This window comes from Lepidochelys kempii, chromosome 1 (assembly GCF_965140285.1).
Source record: "Lepidochelys kempii isolate rLepKem1 chromosome 1, rLepKem1.hap1, whole genome shotgun sequence".
In the NCBI taxonomy this organism is placed as follows: domain Eukaryota; kingdom Metazoa; phylum Chordata; order Testudines; family Cheloniidae; genus Lepidochelys; species Lepidochelys kempii.
Genome location: NC_136380.1, coordinates 13,766,952 through 13,779,952, shown reverse-complemented (window position 1 = coordinate 13,779,952; position 13,001 = coordinate 13,766,952). Strand labels below are relative to the sequence as shown.

At 51.1% G+C, this 13,001-nt stretch overlaps 1 protein-coding gene across 2 annotated transcripts in view; it reads left to right on the top strand.

The window, feature by feature from the left end:
• The first annotated feature begins 512 nt into the window (after positions 1–512).
• P2RY2 (purinergic receptor P2Y2) overlaps positions 513–13,001 on the top strand; it is a 37,432-nt gene continuing 24,943 nt past the window's right edge. Inside the window, exons 1-2 of one of the 2 annotated variants that reach the window (XM_073334728.2) lie at positions 513–786; positions 8,095–8,404. The gene's annotated coding sequence lies outside the window, so the exon portion shown is untranslated. The remainder of the gene's footprint in view (positions 787–8,094; positions 8,405–13,001) is intronic. The other variant, XM_073334718.2, reaches the window with a different exon arrangement.

Sequence of the window (13,001 nt, the reverse complement as noted above, 5' to 3'; positions counted from 1 at the left end):
CCAAGAAATCCTGGGTGTTCTAAATCTGGATCCAGAATGGGTGTCTGGAGCCCCGGAAGAGCCAAGAAATCCTGGGTGTTCTAAATCTGGATCCAGAATGGGTGTCTGGAGCCCCGGAAGAGCCAAGAAATCCTGGGTGTTCTAAATCTGGATCCAGAATGGGTGTCTGGAGCCCCGGAAGAGCCAAGAAATCCTGGGTGTTCTAAATCTGGATCCAGAATGGGTGTCTGGAGCCCCTTTCCCATCTGGTTCTGACTCCATTTTGCCCAGGGAAAGCACTCCAGAAAAAAGTCCGCTAGGATTTGTTTGGTTTGCTGGCTTGCTTTATTACATCTTCCCATCATTCCCCTGCTAGGTCAGTTCAAACTAGAGCAACACTCGTCTTTGCTCTGACAGCTGGGAACCGGTTTGATTCCCATACTTATTAGAGTAAGACTAGTGTGGGCTGGCTGGAGATGGCATCACTCTGATTGTATGACATTCTTCTGCACCAGCACGCCTCCTCTGCTCGCCAGTAGGCTTGCAAGAGCTGTGAAAGCAGTAAGAGTTCTCCCTTCCCAAGCAAAGGATGAGCTTGCCTCGACAGGCAGGCACTCGTAGAAGCTGCTGCTGCTCCCTGTGTGTAGGCTCTCACAAATCAGGAAGGAGGGGAAAGTGACAGAGAAACAATAACACCAAAAACTCCTCCAAAACAGCTGATGATGAAAGTGACCAGGAAGAAAGCAACTTGAAGGCAGCAGCGGGAGGAGGACAACGATTTTCCAAGAAACCTGGAACAGCAAATCTGTGAGTGTGTGACTGTAATGCGGTAATCTGTACTTTCTCTTTCTTCCCCTTCCCCTATTCACAAACGCACAAGGGGGCACAAAACCAAGTTACATGTAGTTCCCTGAGAGGGGTGGGTGTATGCAGCACTGTTACCAGTAACTGCTGTCCCCTTGAGCTCCAGGATTTATCTTTGGTTTGGAGAGAAAAACTAAACATTGAAGGGATTGTGCTGCCTGAACATTGGACCCTGCTTCTGTGTGTGTGTGTGTGGGTCGGTGGGTGGGTGTGCACGCGTGCACACGCTCTAATGCTAATCACAGGGTGTAACTTGTTGCTGATTGTCTCTGGGTTGTTGCTGTCCTAACCTGGATCCCTTTCTAAAAATAGGATCTAGCAGAACAGAGGCCAGCTTCGGTCCTTCTCCACCCACTCACTGCTGTTGTGGGTCCTTGTTGTTTATGAAGGGGAGTGAAAACTGAGTGACATGGTCAGCCAGGGGCTGCGTCCAACTGCCCTGCCTTGACTGAATGAGGTTTCCAAGTTCAGGAATCATAGAATCTCAGGGTTGGAAGGGACCTCCAACCCCCTGCTCAAAGCAGGACCAATCCCCAACTAAATCATCCCAGCCAGGGCTTTGTCAAGCCTGACCTTAAAAACCTCTAAAGAAGGAGATTCCACCACCTCCCTAGGTAACCCATTCCAGTGCTTAATGAGGAGTGAGGTTTTAAAGCCCTCACTGACATGCACCCAGCCAAACAGAAAGACACACTTGAAAAACTCCCCTTTCATATCAACCTACAGCCAGAAAGGTCCCCCCCCAAACTCACTGTAAGGGCAGGTTGGCAGCTCTGGGCAGAGTGACTGCAAAGATGACCTCACCTCGCTTGGTAACTGGATACTGTGCATCGGGCTATTTATTGCCATTGCTCTGCTGTCACGATCCATTGTCAGAAACAAGTTGGAGACCAAACGAGGGAGAGACTGACAGGGTGTGGAGTGAAGCACTGGGCGCTGCTCAGAGCAGCGGGAAGGGGCTGGCTTGCCTGTTGATATTGTGATTGGCTGTAAATATTTAGCAGGTTTCAAAGCAGTGGCAGGTGCCGCTCAGCCATGCCAGTGTAAACCAGGAGGCGCAGCCCTGAAATCGGTGTGTGACTCCAGATTGACGCCAGTGTAAATGAGAGGAGAGTGGCTCAGTGAGGCTGTAGTTCTCTGCTGCTCTGTCCTCACACTTCCTGACCTGCTTCCCCCACCAGAAAAGAAAATAATAATAAAAATAAACACCGGGTTTGCTTATCAGTTTCATTTCCTCTGCTCCTCAGCTGCCAGTTTAACCCCTGAACTCTGACAGGAGTGAAAGGTAAAGGCAGAAAAATGGTGGCAGCTGGAGTGGGAAATGCAGGGGGGAGGTGCCAGAGCAGTGGAGCTGGGGGAATGGGAGCAGAGAGGAGGACTGGGGCAGTAGGTGAGTGAACAGCCAGGTGTGTGAGCAGCTACAGCCGTTTGGCTGGTCTGGGTGGGAGATCTGTTCCTGCTTTCCCCTGAGACAGCAGGAGGAAGCTGGAACAGGATAAGGGGCAAGAACGCAGACCTGTTTGTTGCCTCCACCTATGGCATCTTGTCATGAACCAGGACTATAAGCTTTTCAGGGCAGGGGCGGTCTACACCATGTTCGTGCAGCACCTAGCACGTCCCTTTGATCTGCAAGCAGCTCTCAGTGTCCCAGTGAAGAGAAGGCCCCTAGATACCCGAGACCTACTCAGCTCAGTAAACAGGTAGTGGGAGGACAAAGAGTATGTAACGACTTCCCTCTTGGCTGTTACCAGGATGAACCTAGACCCTTCAGCTGAAAGTGAAGAGCATAAACCGCTGCAGATGGAGCTAAAGAGCTGACCCTCTGAACCAGCCGCTGCAGTAGGCTTGTAGCCTCTGGCCATCAGGCACATAGAAAAACACATAACTAGAGGTGGGCAAAAGAATTTCGATGCATGTTTCCCTGTCGAAGCTGAAATGTTTTGTAGAAATGTATTTGTTGGGAAGGTTTCTGGGGTCCAGGATGTAATTGAGAGAGAGAGGCCACCCCAGAGTATCCTGGTTTGGGGGCAGGGGAGAGAAGGAAAGGCGATGGAGACGGCCAGAAGAGCCTAGTGGTAGGGCACTTACATGGGATGCGAGACCCAGGTTCAAGTCCTTGCTCTCTCCTGTGAATCAGGCAGAGGAGGGTGAAACAGGCAGGGCTCTGTCCCTGCGTAGTTATTGCTGCTGCTACCCAGTGCCAGAGCGCACCACCCCCCCAGGGTGCCAGTAGCATCCCAGTGTGCCACAACTTGGTGCATCAAGAGGTAGGCTGGTGGGTGCTGCAAATATCCTAGGTGCAGAGGCTTAGACAATCACAGTTCAAAGGGAGCAATAAGGGGTCTGGTTTGGCCCCTGGGGGAAGTCAACGTGACTGTCAGGGCCAGGAGAAATGGAAGCTCCCTAAAAGCATGGGGGGGGAGGGCAATGGCACCCAAACTGTGGCCTGGCCCCCCACCCCAAGCTGCCCCTTCTCTCTGAGCCCCTCTCCTCGTGCCATCCCTTCCCCCAGAGATCCTGCTCCCGTAGTGCCTCTTCCCCCCCAGACACCACCCCCCACTCACTCTTCTCCACCTCTTCCCCCTCCTCACTCATCCTTGCGGCCAATACTAAGTGGGAGGGCTATCCCTGCCCCCCCCCCGTTCCAGCACCCCGGTCAGGGCTCTCCAGGATCATGGTCTGCGTGCCCTCTCTCATCTAGTCTCTAGTCAAGCAAATAGGCACTTGCAGGTTTCCAGGCCAGCCTCACCTTCGGGCTTGTCTTCACTGCAAGTGTTAGCACGAGCTAGTACACTCGAGTTACTGCATCAGAGCTAGCCCCGCTTGAGTGAGAGCGGCCACACTGCCAACCAGCCCTGGAGCTGCACAGCGGTAAGGCTGGGCCAGCTGCTGCCTCTCCACTGCCTTACTAGCTTGAGTATCAGCATCCCTCGAGCCTCAGCTCCTTCCCCACTGCCCGCTGCCAGCCTAGCTCGTGGGAGTTTAAAGCACCATTTAACTCAAGCTAGGGATTTGTGTATGTGGCCGGGTGTTGAGTTAGGGGTAACGCTCCAGTTCTGACGTGAGCTAACTGTGTGGTGAAGACACAGCCTTAGGTGAGTGTCTCTCACGGGGGTCCTGCCACAGGGTGCGCTACTCACCGCTCCGTGGCACCTCCTGCTGGCGGCTCTGGGGATTAGCTCTTTCAGCCTGACGCCCTCCTCTTGCGGTTCCTCGGCCCATCGTCTCACTCTGTCACCCCCTCTCTGGCTCCTCGGGAGCTGCGGCGCCTCATCCTCATGGCTGAGCCCTCCGGCCACGTCACAAGAGTCCTGCCCTTCCCAGCTGTTACCACAGTCTTCCCGTGATCCCAGGCGGCCCTTACATCCACTGCCCTGGCCGAGCTGCTCCCTCAGTGGCTTGAACAAAGAGACCCAGACAGTCTTGAAGTTCACAGCCCAGATTGTGCCACTCATTCAGGGGCTGCTAGGGGAACCCCAGCCTGCCCTCAACTCTTGGCTCCATCCCGGGACCCTGTCTCCAGCAGCCAAGGTCTGTGTTAGCCCGAAACTTCCTGCTGCTCCCCTGGACTGTTTCCTACCTTGCCTATCCCAGGCTTGCATCCTCTGCCCTTCTAGCCAAACCCCTCTTGCCTGGCTCCGCTAGACAGACCCTTCCTCTTGGGGCCAAAGCTTCTTCTCTCCCTTGTCCCAGGGAGAATGACTGCAGCCCTCTTCTCTACAGCCCCTTCCTGCTACCAGCTCCTGGGCTTTATAAATGCCCCCCACCTGTTCCTGCACAGGTGAGCGCTCCTCTCAGTCTAAATATCCCCCAGCTTGCAGCCTGATAGGTTAATTGGCCCACCCGGCCTATGTTAACCCCATCACAGGCCCCTCCACACTGGCTGCTCCCCAGTCACTGCTGCTCCCCATAAGACCCACCCAGACCTGCTCCCAGCTGTAACATTTAGCAGCCCCTGCTCTGCATACAGCTCCAGGGGGCTTTCTCTGCAGCTCCTGGCTCACCATGCACCTGCTGCTTCCCAGCAGAGTTCAGCCCTTCCCGGATCAGGACCCTTCCTGGTAGCTGGTCAGGAGAAAGGGAATTGTGGTGGGGAGCGTGCTGATGGGAGTTGCAGTCCCCTGCTTAGCAGATCCATCACAGTTGCTCCTTATCCTGCTTTTGGTCTACACTTGGCTATTCTCAGGTGTCTCTCCCATTCTCGGGCTTTTTCGCAAAAGAAAATCAAAAGTCCTCGTTTTCATTCCACACTCACAGACTCCTGTTTGGTCAAACTCTCAATTATCCAAATGACTCGGTGTCACCAACGGGGTTACGGCTAAATGGGATCCTACGTTAGCCCACAGAACGTCTGCTAGTTCATTATGAAATAACAGTGGAGCTAAAGCACCGGTCTTAAAAGAAATGACCAAAGTGCCTGGTGTAATGCACAAGGCTCGCATTGCTTGTCTTAAATGGTTTTGTCACTCACCTATTCATTCACAACATTCAGTCATTCAAATGGGGCTTCCCGGCGTCAGTGGGGATTGGCAATGTATTTTTATTAATAATCACCTGCGCGCAACTATATTAAAAGCCACACACCATTAGAACTTTTAGCCTACTTTCTTTCCCTGGGGTGACTCGGCGGATGTACTGGGTCTTGCACTCTTCAACCTTTTTGCAATTTTACACCACTATAGTGTCGTCGGTTTCAGCTGAGTTAATTTTAATTTACCAGCGTAAACGAGATCAGAGCGAGGCCCATCATCTCTAACCAGGCTAATCGGTCATTTAGTTTGCTGTTGATCAGGGACAAGCAATGACACAGGTTTTCTTAACTGGAACTTCTGGGTAAGCTACAAGAGTTAGTGAATGCAGCGTTGATGGTGTTCCATGTTTGCAGGGGCAGCTTTTTTGTCTAAGTATCTTATTTCCCTTTCTGCTCCAACCTTCTGTCCGCTTGATTACAAAATGACTTTGGCAATCTGCCATTTCCTCTGTGTTCAGAGGGAGCAATAAATCTCAGCCCAGCTCTGAACAAACCCCCACATATAATTACTCAATAACATTCCAGAGGTGATATATTTTGTGGCATGAAAAATCATCCACACTCTAAAATGTTCAGGGATTTCACTTTTCACTTCAACTAATAAAGCTGATGGATCCTTCTTCCTCCTTTATGTACACACAGAAATCTTTGTCCTCCTTTCTCCTAAGTTCATCAGTAAACATTCCAGTTAAATGAAGCATATGTCAGCAACTGAAGGGCGAAAGCTTTGTAAATGAATCTTCTGGAGTCCTGGAATTATTCCACATCTCCTTTCCAGGCGAAAGGGCTAATGTACAGCACGTGTTTATAGAAAACTGGAGAAGTAAGGTACTTAAGTATGTTAACTATTCCATCAGTGATTTATTTCTTCCTGGCCATACAGAGGAGGAGATTTTCTCTGGATAGTAACACAAGTGTAAAAAAAAATAAATAGGTCTAGCTGATCACTAATGTTGCCACATTTTTGTAGTCAAGTCCCTTCTTAATGTTCACATCTCCCATGATGCCCACAGGAAGTGTATCAATCCATCATTATTAGTGGATATTAATTAAAAAATAAAAATTGATCTATGTGAGATTCTAATCATCTTCCAACGAATACTACTTTATACCATGAGTTGTCCCCTGAAGTCAATGGAACTGACGCATGGTGCAACTAAATCAGGGTATCAGAATCTGGCCCTAAGATATTTCTGTGGCAACTGCTTCCATCGTGTCTAAGCACTCTTATCGGTCACTTTACCCCAGCTTCCCTGCTTCTAGCACATTGTGAGGTCCGTAGACCAGGGACCATCTTCCTGATGGGCTCTCTACAGCACAGTGTTGAAGTGTCACGGGCACAAATTATGCTTGTACCTTTTTTGGCATACGAAGAAAGAGGTCTCAAAGGACATTTTAAAAGTTTTTCCCCCATCTTAATGTTATTTTTACAAGAGATGGTTGAAAAATGGTGTGTGTGTGTGGAGAGGGGGGCGGGTCACAAAAATTACAAAGCGTCTTCAATTTTTTACAAATATTTCAACCGGTTCTATTCCGTGTGCAAAGGCAAGTCTGGTTGGGGCAGAGAACTTTTTGGGAGTCCCACAGCATGTTCGCTGGGAGCTCATGGAATCAAAGGGCCGGGTGTATTGAATCTTTAACATAGTTGCCTTTTCTCCAAAATGTAAGCAGGCATTGCAGTTAAATAATGCCACATATATAAACAATTTAACATATTGACTACAAATCTCTCCCCCTCCCAATTGCTCACATTTCATTCTCTTAACTTTTGTACAAAATTTCAAGCAGTCATCACAGAGTCTTCCAGGCAGACAAAAGCTGGATTTCTAATGTAAAAACCAAGCAGAATCCTGCCCTATTTACAAAGTCTTTCCAGCTTTCGCTATCTGTCACAAAGAAGCATAAAAGGTCACAAGCCCAATTTCTCCCCCTTTTATAAAGTTTGCAAGTCTTAAATGACACTGAACTTCCTAATACAATAGAATGGCTTGGTTTACAGGGAAGAGCTCTGCCACGCAAGCTGAAAAGGGAATTTTATTACGCAGGTAGCTGTGTGGGTGGGAAGTTCAGGAGTCATCACAGCAGCAGTGACAGAAGGTGAGATGTTATAGAATAAGTATTGCTCTGAACAAGTGAAAGAGGAGAGCTGATTGCATTGGTTCTGTGTTGAGTCAGTCTGAGAACCTGCTATGTTGTGAGTTTCCAAGACTCATATCTTCCAACTAAATTAAAATAAACCAGATTAAGGCCACTTTGATTCTGCATGAGAGCGTCCGCGCAAGGGCCGAATGCACTTTAACTACTCCACTTTAAATTCATACCTTCCTTTTGTGATTTCAGATTAACTCTCCTTAGCGTCCCTGCGTAGACAAGCCCCAGGAGTCATGCTGTCTGGTTCAGGAATTAGAATGAAAGGAGGAAATGATGCCTGGGGATTGCCCCTCTGTAGAAGCCCAGGTAGCACAGATCTGGCTCTGTGTGCCCATCGCACAGCCTTTGATGTAAGGGGCTAATTAGTCCCCAGTGTGATACTGATTCACGTGATGCGGACACCTGACTGCAGTTCAGCAATGCCCAGGCACCTGCAGGGTTGCAGCCTCTCTCTGGAAGCATATCTGCAGCTGCCCCTGTTCTTCCAGCCCACTGTGATTTCTGTGCTGCAGTCACCCCTGGAGTATTTATGGGGGTGCTTTAGGGTTATTTTACCAATCGCTTTTCAGATTTACCCGCTGATGAACGAGGGAAGAGGTGCAAAGTGAGGGACGGTTCCCCTCCCCCTCCCAAGACTTAGTGTCTTTGGGATCCAGTAAGAACAGGTGTCCGGAGAGCCCCAGAATCTGCCTGCCCAGACCAGTGGAGACTGAGTCAGCTCCTCTCCCTTTCTGGAGTAACAGGAGAAGATAAACACTGCTTGGGAGAGGAAGGAAGAGGACGACCTGGCATTCTGCTGTCATGGCCTGGCTCCACTGATCGGTCCAACCACGCTATTTAAGCCAGAAGGAGGCACAGAAAGTTTGTCCGAGCAACAAGGTGATTTCCTGTTCTTGCTGAGCCTGCTTCGGACCCTGCTTGTGCCTGCCTGCTGACCCTAACCCTGTTCCTGCTTCCTGTTCCACTCCTGGCTCCTGCCTCGCCCCTGCCTTCGCTCCTGTTCCCACCATGGTCCTCTCCCTTCCAGTTCCTGCCAGATGCCTTGCCCACTGGTTACCAGTTCCAACCATGGGCTCTGACTTCTGATCCTGACTCAGGCTCGACCCCTGGCTCTGGCATCTGCCATCTGACCTCAGCTTCGATTCCTGGTTCTGACTCTGGCTTGACCCCTGGCTCTGGTAACTGGCTGTTGATTCTGATACTGACCCTTGGCTTCATTCCCCAGCCTGGATGCCTGCTCCGCCCACTAGACCTGACTCCTGCTCTGAGTACTAGGTCAGACTGCTTACATCCCGCTCCGTAACAGCAGGGAGGTATCTCCGGGAACTAGTTCAGGCTCCTTGATTCAGTCCTGGCCTGGCCCTGGCATGGGAGCAGCCATGAAGCTGCTCCGACTTACATCAGTGGAGAGCTGATGTGACAGAGCCCTGCTTTGGCCCCCGCTTCTGCCTCCAGCTCACTCCCAATAACCTCCCATCTCTTGCCACGCTCTGGGTGCAGGCGCTGGCAGAGCCACCTCCCCCATCGAGGAGCTCCTCTCCAAACAGGGAACTCTCTGCTGGCTGTTGCTGCTCAGCATCCGAATGGCCCAAAGAGGATGGGGTGGAGCGGAGAATCCATCTCCCAGGTGCTCGCTGCAATGCCAGGAGACTCCTCTAGTGTCATAGACCCGGTGTAGAGTCCCCTACGCCACTCTTCACCCGCTAACGCCACCACAGGGGACATGGGGAGAGGAAAGGACATAGGGCCAGGGCGCCCCTGCACTGCCCCAATCCCTGGCTGTGATTCGAGGATTCCTCAAGCTGCTGTAACGCACCTTGGGCACCAGCTCCGGACACAGCAGCCCCAGGCTCAGGCGAGCTTCTAAGCCCACCCCCGTCCCTACGTGTCACAGCCGGAGCTCCAGCCTAAGCTGCCACTGCAAAGTGCTGTCTACCCAACTGTCTGTACAGCGCTAGGGCGAGCCGTGCTGACCCGTCTGCCGACCTGGGCTGGGAGGCTCGCCTCCGCGGGCCGCGTGTGGAGGCTCACCTCCGCGGGCCGCATACGCCTCAGCCCCTCCAGCACAGCCTGTGCTGTGCACAGTTTGGCCTGACTCCAGGCCCTGCGCAGGAATCCTGTGTGTATTTTTCCACACCGTCATCATTGCTGTTAGTTCAAGGACATTTGCAGAAAAGAATAGGCAGGGTCCTGCCAACGCTTGGACTGCGTTTTCCCTACAGTAAATAAGTGCCTTTGCGCTCTCTGCTCCTAATTAACCAAGCGAGATATGAAAATGCTGGATGTTGGAGCAGCCCAACTCTCTGGGTGAAGGTCTGGGGCACTTGAAGTGTGCTCTTAATGCATGGTTTCAGCTGTAATTCAACTCAGGCAGTCTCCGGAGACCTGACCAGTGCTTAAAGCCGTTCTCGCTCTAAAGAAAAGTCCACTGCAGTTAAAGGGAGGGGGGGGTGATTCCCCTCCAGTTTAAATGAAGCCAGCATAAAGCCCATACAGTGCATCAATTTAAAATCTGTAATGTAAAGCCCCTGGAAAGTGCATTTACGTTTGGCTGGAAGCATCCAGCCACAAATGCACCCGTTGTCTTTGTTGCGAGAAGAGAGCTTCCAGGCCGCTGAGTGCAGGTCAGGTCAATGTCGGGAAGGGTTTGTTTTAGGTGAGACTCTTGTGCTTTCCAGCTCATTCAGCTGGGTCAGTTCTCTGAGCTGTACACAAAGGCCACGACCACGGGTTACGAATACATTTCAAGTGCCACAGACTTTGACCCACAGTTTCCCTGCTCCAATATTTTCACCCCTTGTCTCGTTGATTACGACCAGAAGGTCACTCATTCACTGTAGTAGAGTCAGTGATAAAACGGAATTCACTAATATATATAATGGAGCCAGGCCAGAGCTGCACTCTTCAGACCCTGCACTGAGCACATCCGAAGTCCAGGGGGTGTTTGGATTGAGGGTTCTGGTTCAGTCCATTGCAGGCCAGCTAGGCAGTTGGGCTTTGCATCAGAACATTCCCCAACTCTAAGGTATTTATTATATCACAATAGCACCTAGAGGCCCCCACATAGTAGTGGTCAAGACAGAGAAAGGGCAGGTGGGGAAATTGAGGCACAGCGAGGTGACATGATTTGCCTAAGGTTGCACATCAGAGGTGAGACTAGCTCCCACTCTCCTGATTCTCACGCTAGCACCCCATCCCCCAGACTCCTGTTTATACTCCCCCATTTGCTCTGGGCCTGTCTCTAGTGCACAACCTGGCAGCCTTTCACCTCTCAAAATGTTGGTGAGCTTTGGGACCAAACACTCTCCCTGCTCTCAGTGGAGGGGTTTGCAGGGCTGCAGGTCCAGTTTTGCACCTGGAGTTGCAGTTACTTTGTTAGACCCTTCAAGCTCTTTGCCAGTTCCCCCCCCCCAGCCCCCCAGTCACAGAGCAGGTCTCGTGTGTGTGTCCTGGACCAGCACTGCCTGCTGTCTGACAGAAACCCATGGGCACGCTGAGGTCATTCCACTCCTGAAATGAAGGGGGAGTGTCTGGCACCGCTTGAAAGACGCTTGGCTGGAAGGAGTGTTATTCCGTGGTCTGTGTGAAAGGAGCTGATGGTCTCCTTCCAGTCCGTAGCCAGCAGCTGCCCACATCACACAAACCGTCCCTACAATTGGCACTAGCTGGCCCCCTTGCAGGCAGCGTCAGCAAAGAAGCTGAGCGTTGAAGAGAGCTACGGAGACTCAGCAACCCTTTCGGTCCTGTTGTTATTTCGAGTGCCCGGGGCAAATGGTGCTTGACAGGAGGCGAGATGGGCCAACACTGAACAGCTCGGTGGGTCGGAGAAATGTAGGGACAGTCGGACACAATACAAAGCTCATTGCTTAGGGTGGTCCCACAGGACAGGAGAAAGCACACTGGCTGGAGTGGTAGGCCCGGCTGCCCTGTGCTGGCCCTGTTCTGTGGAGGAACTCAGGGTTTTATTCTCCAGGGCTGTCAATCCAGCATCACCGGAGCTTTATCCAGGCAGGTATCTGCACTCAGACATCACCCAAGCATTAGGGGTTGCTCCATTGTGCCTCGGGCCAGGAGGTCATGGTTTGTAGATCATCTGCTTTATGCTGCTTGGTTGGGTTTCTTGTGGTGCTTGCTGCGATGGCCACATTGTCCCTGCCACGCCTGCTCCCTCCTTCCCTTTAACACGTAGTCCTGCCATGAGTGCGGGGCACTGGACTAGATGACCTCTTGAGGTCCCTTCCAATCCTACGATTCTATGATTCCCGCAGATGCTGAAGGAGCTCCAGACTGGGTCTGTGCCTGGAGGAGACCAATTCCCTGTCCACCAGCTCCTGAGCTGGGAAGGGAGGGCCCCATAGATAGGTCCTTACCCCAACTTCCCTACAGCATGGGGGTAGGTCTCTTCCCTACCCAAGCCAGCTGCTTCACTCCTGTGGAACTGAGCATGGGAGGAAATAGCCGTCTGCTGCTGCCCCCAAGCATCTCCTGACTTCATGGCACATCCCCAGCCCCGATTCTCCAAGGCACCCCGGGAGCAGTGGGAAAGTTCTTTTAAGCAGTAGAGAGGGTTGAGGCGTTTCACTAGCGGTGGGACTTGGACACCTCAGCTCACTTATAACACACACCGTCCCCAGGGGCACCATTTCAGATTTTGGTAGGCTACCTAGGCACCTGAAAATTCAATTTTTTTGGCAGATAAGTTAGCAATTAGCTGACAGGAGCACCGTGTCTCATTCCTATACAAAAGAAAGAAAAGTAAATAAATATGGGACCCTCTCATCTCTAATACTAACATGTTCGGACATCTTGTGGCAAGTCATTTAAGGGACCCTGGTTAGGTTTAAAATTTTAATGTATATTCTTACTTTATTCCTTGTTACTAATTCTGTGGAGAGAGAGACCCTGTCAGGACTCCTGGGTTCTATCCCAGTTCTGGGAGAGGAGTGGGGTGTAGTGGGCTACAGTGGGGGGCAGATACATCTGGGTTATGTATAAGAACATCAAAACGGCCAGACTGGGTCAGACCAATGGTCAATCTAGCCCAGTATCCTGTCTTCCGACAGCGGCCAGCGCCAGGTGCTTCAGAGAAAATGAATAGAACAAGCGATAATCGAGTGATTCATCATGTTGCCCATTCCCAGCTTCTGGCAAACAGATGCTAGGGACACTTCAGAGCATGGGGTTGCACCCCTGCCCATCCTGGCTAATAGCCATTGATGAACCTACCCTCCCTGAACTTATCTAGTTCTTTTTTGAACCCTGTTATAGTTTTGGCCTTCACAGCATCCCCTGGCAATGAGTTCCACACGTTGACTGTGAAGAAATACTTTCTTTTGTTTGTTGTAAATCTATTGCTTATTAATTTCATTGGGTGAGCCCTAGTTCTTGTGTTACGTGAAGGAGTAAATAACACTTCCTTATTCCTTATTCAGAGTAACAACACGGCTGTTACTCTGAAACTTCCTTATTCAATTTT